The sequence below is a fragment of the Pectinophora gossypiella genome, chromosome 10 (assembly GCF_024362695.1).
Source record: "Pectinophora gossypiella chromosome 10, ilPecGoss1.1, whole genome shotgun sequence".
NCBI classification, from domain to species: Eukaryota; Metazoa; Arthropoda; class Insecta; order Lepidoptera; family Gelechiidae; genus Pectinophora; species Pectinophora gossypiella.
In genome coordinates, this window is record NC_065413.1 from 3,104,258 (window position 1) to 3,119,886 (window position 15,629).

Genomic DNA, 15,629 nt, shown 5'->3' on the forward strand with positions numbered 1-15,629 from the left:
CAAAGGACATAAACATACGAATAAAAACATAAGTACAATAGGCGGCCTTATTGCTAAATAGCAATTTCTGCCAGGCAACCTTAGGGTGAAAGAAGTTAATGCATTGGAGCACGGGCTGGTGCAATAAACATATATTATAATGACACGAACAATAATAAAAAGGAAAATAAAATAAGAAAATAGTAATAATAATATATATATATATATATATATATATATATATATATACACACACATACACACATATACATACATACAAATAGCCTATACAATATAATAATACATATAAGGAGAATAAGAAAAAAACACTTCCAAGTAGATATATTTATATGTCTGACCCCTCCTAACTACTAAAACACTTGGAATTTTTAACAAATGAGGTATGTCACAAGAAGCGTCTTGATTCTCCGGTGGCAATAGGCTAAGTAGCATCACATTAGATTCAACGTGACACCCTCTAGACAACATACACTGCTGAAGAAAAATATTTTTGAACTTTCCTTCTCGTTTTTATGCAATAGGTAATTTATTAAAACAATATTAATAAATGTATGAGAACTACTTAGAATAAAACTCTAGAGAACTCGCGACGCGATTGTCCTGACACGTTGAAGATTTGGAGAACTTAAAATTTGTGTAGATTTTTGTTCGTAAGAATTTTTGTGCACAACATAACTTCGCGACTATCTCCCAATTGGGGTGGCCAGAGGTATATCGAAAGATGGACAAAGCAAATGGATAATAATGGTTGATAAAACTACTGAATTATTTTTGATGGTATTTTACTCTAATTCTAAAACATAGTTTGCTAATTACATAAAAGCTATTGAATCATTTTTTATGGGATTTTGACTAGTATAATAATAATTTCGTAACTGCAGTTCTGTAATATAGTTTGCTAATCCATATTTCTATAATTTAAAACCAATTATCGCTTCGCTTACACCAATAAAGTTTATATACGTTTAAATTTATAGTATTATTAGCAAAACTACAATACAAATATACTTTATTGCACCAAAATAAGAGAGAATAATTACAAAGATACATGGCAAATGGTGGCTTTATCATTTAAAGCGATAACAAAAAATTCAAACTACTAAATTCTTCAAATTAGTTCCTCTGTCTACCACAAAAGAGAAGAGGTGGTGATAATAGGCATGAACGAGTGTGTTCAAACCGTGTAGGGTGGCGAACATTAATTAGTCTAACAATAGAGTGGCCTGGCTGCAGTACAATGACGTCATTACCCGAAAAGTGCTCGTTTTCGTTTATAAGTCCGAACGGCCTCCATGGTCCAGTGGTTGAGCGTTGGGCTCACGATCCGGAGGTCCCGGGTTCGAATCCCTGTGTAAGTGGGGACATATCACAAAAATCACTTTGTGATCCCTAGTTTGGTTAGGACATTACAGGCTGATCACCTGATTGTCCAAAAAGTAAGATGATCCGTGCTTCGGAAGGCACGTTAAGCCGTTGGTCTCGGTCACTACTTACTGATGTAAGTAAGTAGGCGTTACATGAGACATGTCAGGGGCCTTTGGCGGCTCAATAGTAACCCTGACACCAAGGTTGATGAGGTTGGTACTCCACCTCACAACCCACACGACAGAAGAAGTAAAGTCCGCTCCATAGAGAGGTGACTCCGGGGAGTTCCAGTCAGGGATAACAGGGAATATTTTGAAAGAAAGGAAGAAACATTTATTACTCCCGGATACCACAGACACAGACAGACATTACAAACATTACATTCAACACAGGACAGAAACCACACGGAAATCAATACGCAAAAAAAAAGAACACCAAGATCAAAAATCATTAACAAAAAAAGAAAAACAAACCAAAATCATAAAAAAATAATAATAACAGTAAGTTGTCCTAAATACAATGCACTCTGACGGCCCGATCATCTGCGGTGGCGTCCGGAATAAAATAATTTTGCACCTAAACGAGTACTTAGGTACTTAAGGTGATACGTTTCAGTCAGCTAGGTAACGCTGCGTCAGCAGATGGCGTTACTTCTGCAGTTTTCGTATTTTTTTCCATTTATTCGTTTAGTGTTGAGTTCTGACCCAGTGAAATGTTAGGTGGCGAAATCTTACATACATTATCTTTAAGTTAAGCTACAATTTTGAAGTATTTACTGCAGATATCATATTGAAACATTGCATCAAAAGTTGGTGTCATTTCAATTTGTGTACAAACACGAAGCTGTCACACACACATGCGAACTAGGTTAGCTATTAAAAGAGATGCATAATTTGAAGTCTACTTCTAACTTCTAAATGGCGCATTTGGTAAAGCAGTCGCCGCCATTCTTAAGTTTCACGGTTCAAACCCAAGTGCATGTTTTAATTGTTTTTACTTTTTGTATTTTTTTTTACAATTGAATTTGGCGAACCCGTCTATTTGTTACGGAATTTTCAAAAAGTATCACTTTTACCAATAATATTATAATTATACAATAATGTACTTTGCACTAAAGTACCTTCCGTAATTTCCGTATTTTTTATTTTGTAAAATTCTAACAGGCATTAATCGCATCAGTGAACATGCGGCTAACTAAAAAACTACTGAACGGATTTTCATACGGTTTTCACCAATGAGTAGAGTGATTCATGGGCGTGCTTTAGGGTATATAATTTATACAAGTATTTTTTTTTATAAAATGGTTCAAAAAATGATGATGAATGTGAAACATAATTATCGTTACAAATATAGCAGACTTGGAGCTTTCGGCGAAAACACTGCCTGAGCCCATTGAGATATAACAAAACAACGTATGGTTGAATTGTTCCTTTTTTGTAGGTCTACCGAAAAGTCCACAATATGTCATAATAATTATATTGTGTATAAAGAATTGTGTATATGTATTGTATGATTTTACAAATAACGATCACAGTACAGTAATAATAAGGTAGATTTTTCCTAAATTGCGTCGGTTCAAACTTTGTCGCATCGCGTTTGAAAGATGTAATAGCGCTTCAGGACGTCCCGCAAGCACGGCGCTGATGTCGCAGTATCCGCATATAATTATTATGACTTGTCATTTAGTTCCAATAAAATCCGCGGGACTTCATACGTATGTCAGTGACAGCTGGTGATAGCATGCGGGACACTTAGCAGCTAATCGAATTCTATGTTGTTTTCGCGCCCAGTCCAGATGACTTGCAGCGCATTTCTGGACTTATATTTACGCGTGGTGGTGTTGGTTGTTAGGTTAGTTAGTTCAGGTTAGAACGTCCTCGTTAAAAAAAGACGAGGCTGGGACGTATTGAAGTAGTAAGTATTTCCATATATACGCGGCCTGAAATGGGCTGTTTCAGGGACCTGAACTGGTTGCTGTCGAACTTATTATCACGTTTTCTTGATTAAAATTCATAAATAAGTCAAATAGAAAAAAGAAAAAAGATTTTCGTTAGTTTTGGATCTGTTATGATGTCTGTGATGTTTGTTTATTATACATAAGAATTTCAAAATTTATCTCATTTTTTTCCCAAAGGGCAAGGCAAAGAGAACTATGCCTATACAGCCATGTCTTGTGTTTTTTTTCTTGATGATGATTAATGAAATGATGAAACCTAAGCCCCCACCCTCGGAGCAGACTCCTACTCCGAACCCCAAACGAAGTAAGCGGCTTGTTGGCGCAAAGCGAAAATAGATAGGTACACTTTGTTTATTGAATATTCCGATTTAATAATACTATCGGGAATGTTTTCCGACTAACTTAATGTGATCATTAACCACAAAACACCACTTCGTATTGATTATTTAGATTATTCAACGAAGAAATCAACCTTCCCGTTCCCGTTTCCACCAAAAAGTCCGCGGCAAAGAGAATATAAATAAATCTGTATGTTGGATGGAAAAAAAAATTAATTAAAAATGACTACTATGTAGGCCGGCAAATGCAACAACTTTTTTTTTGATTTGGTTTTCCCCGAAGGGTAAGGCAAAGGGAACTATGCCCATACAGCCATTTCATTTTATGTATTGATTTTTTATTATAATATATGTCCTCTTTTAAAACACGGTACTTACCCATTATTTAAAAATGTTTAAATAATATACGTTAAAACAAAAATATTTTTCCAATATTCCTTTTCTCAGATGTAGTATTTTTAGTTTTTTATTTATATTTATTCTCTTCATACAAAATCTCTTTATAAATTGTCACTGACATTCTATTACACTTGTCAAGTAGTCAAAGCCTTTAGAGAAAAAAAAACTATCACGCACACAAACTAACATTGACACCTCTACACGCTCAGCAAATACACTGTAATCTGCACCACTACAAATGTAGAATTGATCAAAATTGAGGGTCTGAAATATGGTACTTCTCGTATTCGGACCCTAAAATTTTGTTAGTTTGCGAAAATAATACACCAAAATATTACTATTTATCGGTTTTATAACAATATTCCTCTATCCGTTTTCCTGTAGCACTGCATCAACTTTTGTATGGAAAACGAATCACCTTAATACGTATTTATTTGACCCGTCGCAAGAACGCTCGACTCTCACTGTGAGCTCGGAGCAATGAATTTCGAATTATTTTCGAATTCATGTTCGGATTTTAAATGTTTACCACGTGCTCAACGATAAGCGAACCCTGTGAGGGACGGGATAACGCTAAGAAGATGATGTGCTCAATGGTGAAGGAAAACATTGTAAAAAAGTCCACATTCCCGAGTAATGGCGTTTCAGAGGTATATGACCTTACCTATATTGGGCTAAATAATTGGACTTCCGTAAAAAATCGGACCTGTCAAATCTTCAGGGTAGGTAAGTGGACCCTGTGAAAACGGGAAAAAAGGACCTGCAAGACAACTTTCGTTTGTTTAAGGAGACGGAGCCGACGCTTCAGTGAGGCGAAGATGAATAATAAAGCTCCTAAATAGTTTAATATTTTAATTAAAATTATAATATTGTATGTATTTTTAGGTTAAGGTATATATTGCAATAGCATTGAATAGCATTGAATATAATACACTAGCATTGACATATTATTATTTCATCTTAAGCACAATAAATTTGTATCTGCCCTCAAAACGTTGGAACAGATGTAGCATCAACTTTTCTTTCTTTTTTTGTATTGCTTGCTTACTTAATTTTTTTTTTCATTTATTTATTTAAGGTCGCTTTTTAACATCAAAGGTCATCAATTTATTACTTCTGTCTACTTCTCAGTGATGCATGTATTAGTTATAAGTGGAGACTTCATTGGCTAATGTACAAACTATTTGCATTTTTTAAATTGTTATTTAAGCTGTTTGTTTCCCGATTTGAAATAAATAAATAAATATGGTATGGACCTTAGTTGCCTGAATTATATAAATAAATAAATCATCGTCTTGCAACTAATATTCTATTTTTACTTATATGTATCATTGTATGTAAATATTTATAGTGATATATAGATATTTATATATATATATATATATATATATATATATATATATATATATATATATATATATATACATACAATGATACATATAAGTAAAAATAGAATATTAGTTATATTTTTTATTTATTTATATTATATATATATTTTTTATTTATTTATTTTTTCTTTCTCTTATTTTATTTTACTTTTTTGCGCGCTACACTGCAGCTGTACAAGTGTACTATATCCTCTGCCGAAGGTTGTCTGGAAGAGATCGCTCTTAGCGATAAGGCCGCCTTTGCCCACCTTAGAATAAGTTTATCCTGTAAATGTTTTGTGAATTTGTGTGCAATAAAGTGTTTTATTATTATTATTATTATTATAAATGCTAGGGAGATGATGCTGAGTGTATATTTACTGTGTGTGTGTGTTTTTTTTTATTTAGTGTGAGTTCTACTTATTCAAGTAAACGTGTAGTCGTTAACAACTTACGTGGTCTAGTGGTTAGAGCGTTGGATGTATTATATGCCTCTGACTACCCCAATTAGGATTAGACGTGAACTTATATTATGTTATCTGACAACAATGTTATACTCACGTAAACACAGTAAAACGGAAGCACTTAAAAAAACATTCACTCAGAAACCAAACCACGCTTTCAAATAGATTGACCTACATAATATCAGGACTAACTTCATAACCCCCATTCAACGCCCGGATCGGGTAAAAACCAACCCCGAGCGTTTATCAACGAACTATATAATGGGGTAAGGCGCAACGAAACTTTATCGATAAGACGACCCGATTGAAAATCACCACCGAGACCGGAACACGGAAGAAAAACCGACCTCCCGAATTGGGTCGCTTAACGATCCGTGACGGACTTGCTTATCGAGTTATCTCTGGGCCGGTTTTAGGGGTTAATTAGGGCTTTTGTGATTCGAGGAACCGCTTTACGAAAGGTAGTTTTTGGTTGATGATAACGCATAATCGGGAAATAGTAGAGTTCAAGTTAATCTCTTTTGGCAATAGTTGTAATTTCAAGACTGTAATTGATAAGTAATTGCTGTTGTTGTCCCAAATAAATAAAAATAAAATAAAATAATGAAATGAAGGAAAGCAAAGATTACCATTGGAAATCAAATGAGAATATTGTAAACTTATTGTGGGCCGATGGTGCTCTTCGTGTCATTTTTGTAAAAAGGTTCTGTTTTTAATGTTGTTTTTACATGTGCAATACAGCGTTTTTGTATTGTATTGTATTGTATTGTGTAAGTACAAGTTATTAGCCCTCAATAATGTTATTAGCCCTAATTCCCGCAGATACGTCAACCTCCTAATTTTATTTTAAATTACACCTGTCCTTTTCTTATTCTTTGAAAAGGAAAGAGACGCATGATTGACAGCTGATAGATTTAAAACGAATGAGTGAATGAATGAATAGCCCGGGCGAATCAAATAAATCGTTTTTTTCTCTAAACGAGACCTTCCTAAGTTCCTCTCTGCGACCGTGACCAATCCCCGACGCTATCCCAATGCGGTAACTATCGTCGTGTCGTCATAAACCTACTCCTTCCACATTCCGCAGATAGTAAATAAAAAAAATATGACGGGCTTTTATTAGTGCGTCCTTTTGGCGACGACAGTAGTCGCGTCGTAGGAAAATGTTACACTACGTTTTTGATCGATGACTGAATTAGTTGAAACTCATTGACTCACTCACTGGCTGTTCTCCTAGAAGAAGCATAGGGGTGTAAAAATGATAATATTAGTGGATTCAATGAATTTAGAGACAAGTCCGATTTGGATGATTTTATTAGGGGTATTTTTATTAAAATCGGAAACATCTTGAATAGGGCAAATAAACATTTCAATAAAAAAATACTCCTACAATAGAAAAATATCAACAAAATCGGACTTGTCCCTGACAAGTATGAAGTTTAAACTAACTTCAGGGGGTTTAAAATGGCCACATCGAAGCAATCCATCTAAAAAAAGCAATATTACAATTTGACATTTGCGCATATAAAAGTAAATGCGCAATGACAAGTTCAGTTTAAGAAGCTCCTGCTTTATTACTACTATTATTATTATTTATTGCTAATATAATTATAATGATAGTATAATGTACTTATTATAGGCATAGATATTGGATGAAACAAATTCTCGCATGTCACATATCCGGAGCTCTTAGTGGGCCCTATTCCTGCAGACACCTCCTAATTTTATTCTAAGTTAGCCCTGTCATTTTCTTATCCACCGAAATAGAAAGGGACATACGATTGAAAGATATTAATTTGAAAATGAATGAGTGAATGAATGAATAACCCAGGCGACTCAAGTACTTCGCTGGTATGCAACCCGTTTGACGTGTGCTGTAAAATTTTAAGAGGATTGTTTTAGATTTTTGCCTAAACTTGACGTTCCATAAATTGTGTGCCTTTCGATTACCCGTCCCTTTCCTTTTCGGCGGATTTCAAACGTGATACTGGCAGAATTGTGACCACACAGAAGCCATTCATCAAGAATTGAATTGAATTTTCGGCGGATAAGAAAATGACAAGTATAACTGAAAATAAAATTAAATCGTGTCTACATGAATTAGCACCAGTGTGAAGGTAAACACAAATTTTAGAGAGGATGCTTAACATAACTGGATGCGCAACGTGTCAGAGTAACCTGAATAATTGACTTCGCGCTACAAAATTCATACGACGACCAGCCCAGTGCTCTACCAGGACCTAACACACATACATACAGATAAATAGAGCTTTATATACAAGGAAAGAGTTACTATGAGATACAAGCTATACTTAGTGCCGGGACCACCGCAGGGACAATCGCGTTCTATAAGGTGTTAGTGTGTTAGGCACATAAATAACATGTCAGTACCGACATTAAAAAAGTCTATCGAAATCTATCTCACAAATGAGATGACTACTACCAGACACAGTTGGTACTGAATATTTGGTTCCCATAAGTCAAATCGTTTATTGATGATTGGGTAATTTCCTAGGTCAAAGTTAAATTACGAAATTCTGATTGCTAAATAAAGACAGACTTAAAACTAACGAAAAATATTTAATTTTAATCAAGGAAAACGTATTAATAAATGCGGCTCGGTGACGTCATAGAAAAACGTGATAAAATGTCGGATTTATTATTACGTTTTTCTTGATTAATATGCATAAATATAATTTATTTAGAACATAAGAAAATGTTTTTCGCTAGTTTTTAATCTGTTTTCATTCGGTAATCAGAATTTTATAATTGATCTTGTACCTAGTACACAAACCGAATAGACGTTCTGTCTAATTAATATATAATAAATAAACAATAGTATTGCTCTATTAAAGAATCGTCCTCACAAACTGCGTCAAAGAATAAACAATGCATAAGTTCATAACAGAAAGTATAGTCAGCAGGGTACAACTATCGCAATGGAACGGATCCGGAAATTGAATAAGTTGGCAGAGAACAACTTGGGGAGGAAGTCATTAAAACGATCGTTTGACAGACCCGGGCTGATTGGACGGCGGCGGTCAATAAAATCAATCTGTTAATGTCTAAAGACTGAAGAAAGGAAAGAAAAGGGGAAAAAAAAGAAAGAGAGAAAAGAAAATGTAGTGCTTGTATGTTATTCGTTTTCATTAAAGCTTAACCGAGTAGAGGTTTAGATTCGCATCGAAATGTATTTTGCCCTTTGAGAACATAATCTCTCGACTATATCCCAATTGGGGTAGTCAGATGTGCGGTCACGAGCATTAATAGTATATACACTTTGGTACCATGTCACATTAACTTTTGTGACAAATTGAACTGTAAGTCTCACTAAATGTCAAATTTGTTAGTGCGACAGAGTCCTAAATTGGGTACATTATATTGCTCATGACTGTACTTAGTGCCCACACTTCACCGAGCTTTTTGTTAGACCAACGTGATGGGTGAGCAACGTGAGCCGTCTGTAATGGTTGAGCCAACTGTTCGGTGCAATTCCGGTGGCGGGTTCAAACCGGGGCGCTCCCCGTTTATGAAGTAAGCCAGTGAACCACACGACCACAGTGCCTATGTAAAAACTGTACACACTTTTTATTATTGTCTATTTCTCTCTCTTTATTTAAGAAGAGCCGCGTTCTTGTCGGTAATCGCCATTACTCCATAGATAGGGCGTGTAGAACGGTGGTTGCCCCAATCGCCTTCCGTTCCGCAGTACACCGACCGACCAATTTCTCAATCAGTGATGTTCTAGCTAAAGGGTAATGCATATTTACCTAACTCAACTTGCGATATAAAAGCATTTGAAGTAAGTATATGTATTTAAATTAATGGCCTCATTAATGTATAATTTAAACAGCTTCACTCGATTTCCAAGTTGAAAGTTGGCAACTCTGCCGATGATAATCACTCTCAACGCGAAGTTCGCGATTTCAATTAAGTAGAATATGATAAGGAATATATACTTACACAAATATATCGTCATTGGATAAACTCGTACCAGGTAAATACTTAGCATAACGTAGTCTTATACTTTTTCTTCTATCGTGTGGGTTGTGAGGTGGATTACCAACCTCATCAACCCAGGTGTCAGGGTTACTATTGCGCCGCCAAAGGCCTCTCACATGGCTCATGTAACGACTACTTACTTACATCAGTAAGTAGTAACCGGGACCAACGGCTTAACGTGCCATCCGAAGCACGGATCATGTTACTTTCGGACAATCAGTTGATCAGCCTGTAATGTCCTAACCAAACTAGGGACCACAAAGTAATTTTCGTGATATATTCCCACCGGGAATCGAACCCAGGACCTCCGGATCGTTAGCCCAACGCTCAACCACTGAACCACGGAGGTCTTACATAGAAAACTGCGTCCTAAACGCCTTTTCGAAAAATCTTATTCTGATGTGATTTTTCCAACAAACAACAAAACCTCGATTTCTTTCAATGAGGTTCTTTCCAGGATACGTTCGCCAAAAAACAATACAAATGGCGTTGTTCAGTTTCACTGTGATAATTACCTATTTTCTCATTATTCGGATGCACAATTATTGCAAAATACAATCTGCTGAACAAGAGTAGAATCTGCGCCAAAAGCATATCGAGAGTTAAAAGGCAAATGGGTTTAAGCGACATTTTGGGCGAAATTGACGTATACAGGGTGTTAGTGACATCGTAACAAAAACTTTGAGGGGTGATTGAGGCCATGATTCTGAGATGATATCAAGTGGAATTTTCCGTCGCAAAAGTATGGAACTGAAAATAATTTAAAAAAAAACACAAAAATTTTCATGAATATTCAGACTGAAAATTCCACTCGATATCAACTCAGAATCATGGTCTGAACCATCCCCCTCAGTATTCGTTACGGTGTCACTAACACCTATACCTACTGGTATGGCTACCGTATGTACTTGTGCGGGGTGTAAGTGACATCGTAACGAATACTGAGGGGGATGATTCAGCTGATTATTCTGAGTTAATATCAAGTGGAATTTTCCATCGCAAAAGTATAGAATTGAAAACAATTTTAAAAAACTAAAAAAAAACATGAATTTTGCGACGAAGAATTCCACCTGATATTAACTCAGAATCATGGTCTGAATCATACCCCTGAGTATTCGTTACGATGTCACTTACACCCCGCACAAGTACATACGGTACGCACAGCAATCAATCAACGATATTATCTTTACATACATACAGATGTGGGCAGAGCCTTAAACACAACATACAACCACTGTTAATACGAAGTCCGAAGATGGATTGATGAACTTTATTGTGGCAAGGGATCGCTAGACATATAACAATAGTCCACAATGTTAGAATCATAATCCCTCTGTCGAAATTTACGACATGCCCGGGAAAACAGGCAACTGAATGTGTTCCGTTTTTTTTTTCTTTTCAAATTATCCGTCTGTCACTTTCGAACGCTTCATTTTAAACGAGTAAATAAGATTTCCATCATTTATCCGGCGATATCTTCAAGTCTTTCGGTGGCAGTTCGATAAGTTTACTTATTCACCGACTTCGCGAACTGAGTTGTTTAATTAAAGGTGGGAGAGTGGATGGGGGAATTTCATTACGTATCCCCCTCACCCCTCCCGCCAATCTTCAAACAATAAACAGATTAAAAAGCGTAAATGACACAGGTACGTCCCCACAAGACCCTTTTCCATTTAAGCTTGACAGCTGAACGCAGACTACAATCGAATGTATCAACCTACTTATAATTTGTAATGGGATGGTTGTACCTATTATACCTAGTGTAATCCTCACATATACACTTCTCATCAAAAAAATCGAAACACCTTGCAAGTTTACGTTTTGTCAGGATTATCAGAAAAATGTGTACATTTAGGAATAAATGTTAAATGTCGTTTAATAGTGAGTAATATAAGCTTATCAAATCTTAATGTTAATGTTCTAAATTTAAATGAATTTTTCATAGGTTTCGTATTTTGTTAAATGAGTCATTTTTATTCCGTATGGAGTATAAAGGAAATGGATAAAACAACACACGTAAATGAAAAAAAAAGCTAAAAAACGTTTATTTAATAACTTGTATTCCCTCCCCGAGCTCTAATTACTGCTTCCATACGGTTCTTCATCGATCGGATGAGAGTCACGATCACATGCTGTGGTATATTGTCCCATTCCTCTTGGATTGCATCTTGCAGCTGGCTAAGTGTTTCTGGGGCAGGATCTCTTGCTCGAATTCGTCTCTTTAATTCATCCCACAGATGTTCAATGGGATTCATGTCCGGGCTTCTTGCTGGCCATTCCATAATAGAGATATCGACTTCGTTAAGATAATCTCGTACGACGCCCGCGGTGTGAGCCCTAGCATTGTCGTGCATGAATATGAAGCCGTTGCCAATAAAATGTGCATAGGGCATCACATGAGGCTCGAGACACTCTTCGACGTACCGATGACAGTTTAGTGCAGGCAGACGTGGCCCAGACACGAAAGCAAGCTCTGTCTTACCGTCGGCGCTGATTCCTCCCCAAACCGTCCACGAACCGCCACCATAGCTGACCTTTTCTTCAATGCAGCATTGTGCATAGCGTTCTCCGTCTCTTCTGTAGACCTTGTTCCTTCCGTCGTTACCATACAGCATAATTTTACACTCATCAGAAAAGAGAACTTTGCTCCACTGTAGGTATGACCAATTTAGGTGCTCACGTGCAAAGTTAAGGCGCGCTCTTCGATGGTCTGCAGTTAATTTCGGCCCATTTGCTGGCTTATGCGGTACCAGTCCACGATCCTTCAACCTTCTTCTAATTGTAGAGTCACTTACAGCCACCCTTCGTACAACACGAAGCCGCTGCTGCAGTTGAAAAGCGTTAAGGCGTCGATTTCTTAAAGAAGTTGTTACAATAAATCGATCATCTCGCTCAGAAGTGACCCGATTCCTGCCAGATCCTGAACGGCGCGTGAACAAACCAGTCTCCCGATAACGTTTATAGACTCTATGAACAGATGACAGGCTTAGATGCAGTCTTGCAGCCACAACACGCTGACTAAGGCCAGAATCCAGCAATGCCACAACTTGGGCGGCTTCTGTGGGCGAAGTATCCATACGTTTTAGAAAAAAAAACCTTTTTTCAGACGTCCCAAAGTCACAGTATTGAAATAAAAAACAAAAAGTTTAAGGATAGGCGCCAATTTTTAGTTTTTAAACGCTAAATGTACTCCAACCCTAAACACACATTTGTCTCAAAACAGTGATTCATTTCGTTTATAAGATAAACAAATGAAATTCTAATTTTGAATTTAGAATTTTCGCTTATTACTGTAATGGCCAAACTGCCAGCTATACATTTATGTATTTTTTTTTCATCGTATGAATTCTTTTTTGTGTTAAATTCGGACAGAAACAATGAAAACGGAAGTGTTTCGATTTTTTTGATGAGAAGTGTATTTTTTTCATTCATTGTCAAGAACACTACAAGGGAAACCTCAGAACAATAACTAGGGAAACCAACCATAGTAGTAGCTTGCTGTCAGTATATATTTTTAAACAAAAGAAGGTTTACGGAAAATTTAAAAAGGATACTACATAGTCAAACGATACCCGTTTCCATTTTATAGATAAAACTATAAATAGATGGTATTGACTGTGTCAAATATAAGTAAATTAAAAAGTGGCTGTGACATACGGACGGACGGACGGACAGACATGACGAATCTATAAGGGTTCCGTTTTTTGCCATTAAGCTACGGAACCCTAAAAAACGCTAATCTACAATTAGAAGCCAGTCTAAGATGATAAAAAATCAATCTCATTTTACTTTTCGTTTTTTTTTTTTAATTTTATTTATGAATTAATGAACAATAAGTACGATGTTTGGCCGCTTTTATTAATGACAGGTCAGTATTTCCGTACAAACTCCAAAGAAAGTTTTCGTTTTGTATTATGAAAAAAGAAATATATTTTTTTTATTGTACGCAAAGTTTTGGGTACTTATAGGAATTACTTAGATTTGTAATAAAGTAAAATCTCTATTTCAAACTAATTCAATTTAATATATTTTACCTGCATTCCAAACTACGTTACGTTCCTCAAAAACAATACAGTGTACAGTCATGAGCAATATAATGTATCCACTTTAGGACTCTGTCGCACTAACATATTTGACATTTAGTGAGACTTACAGTTCAATTTGTCCAAAAAGTTAATGTGACATGGTACCAAAGTGTATACATATTAATGCTCGTGACCGTACTTACAGATTTTCCGTGGCTTAACCTTCTTATTTCATAGATAACAGATATATGCATTTTTTACCTTTGGTTTTGGGTATAAATAATGATCCTTTTTATTACACCCAGACACAATCATATCATTATTCTTGATCAAAATAATAGGAGCAATACTATAGGTAGTAACTTACGTCTATACATACATATTGTAATATTGTACATACATACATAAACTCACGCCTATTTCCCACCGGGGTAAGCAGACACTATAGAATTCCATTTGCTTCGATCCTGACACACTTTTCTTGCTTCCTCCACATTCATCAATCGCTTCATACACACACGCCGGTTCAGAGTAGATCGTATTGAACCTTTTCTAAGGACAACTCCAATTTGATCATCGTAAGTCCTTCTCGGTCTTCCTCTGCCAGCCCTACCATCAACTTTCGCTTTATATACCGCTTTTGCAATTCTATTATCCTTCATCCGCTCAACGTGTCCAAACCAACCTACCATTCCCTTCTCAATCCTAGTCACTATATCGTCTTTTACACCACATCTCTGTCTTATCACACTGTTTCTCACTCTATCACTCAACTTCACACCGCAGATGCTACGCAAAGACCTCATTTCTACGGCATTGATCCTACTTTCATGCTTCTTCTGCCATACCCAACATTCACTACCGTACTTCAGCGTAATATTGTAATCCAAATATATAGCAGTAACAGTAAACAGTATCATAATAGTATATTATATTTTGGAATAATTATGTACTTACCCGAGTAATGAGAAAATAGGTAATTATCACGTTAAAGCTATACAACTACATCTATTGTTTTTAAACGTGGCCTGGAGCGTTCCTCATTTGCTTACCTTTATTTTAAGTTCATTTTACTGAAACATCTAAAAATAACACAAAATAATGGACCCTGCGATCGCATCTGGCGCCCAGTACAATCTTTCCCCATTTTAATATTTCATGGGACGTTTCTTACCTTGTAATAATGGATGAAAATTGGACCCAACGCCCAAGACAGTGGGGTAATGAAATTGCCAGTAAGATACATCTTTATTTTAGTATAGCTGGGTATCGAGCTGAAAAAACCTTTATTAATTATCTATGAATATTTTCCCGTATTACTTAGAATTGGTAGGGTTCGTTATATTTATTTTATTATTTAATTATTATTAGATTATATATAATACACGGAATAACAGACGAAATAAAGTCATAAATCTATGTCACGACTTTAAATTATTCTTAATTTGAAACTGGCATATAATTTCTTTTGTTTTTACTTTTGATTTCTTCTTTTTCGAACGGGAACGTTTTCCCGCCTTTTTGAAAGGCGATGGCGTGGAATTTTGTTCGGTTGCGGGGAATCTGCTATGAAGAGTTGGAGAGTTAACATTGTTTAAGAAAATATAACATCATTCTAGATCATTTCTAAATTGTTTGATTACGACAGACTCCTCCCCACCTGAGAGCAGTAGTATTATCACATGATATTATAATATCAAATTACAAGATCC

General features: G+C 36.0%; 1 protein-coding gene across 2 annotated transcripts in view; it reads right to left on the minus strand.

Annotated features, from left to right (window-relative positions):
* LOC126370216 (tolloid-like protein 1) overlaps positions 1-15,629 on the minus strand; it is a 166,438-nt gene that overhangs the window by 125,615 nt on the left and 25,194 nt on the right. The gene's annotated exons all lie outside the window — the stretch shown is intronic.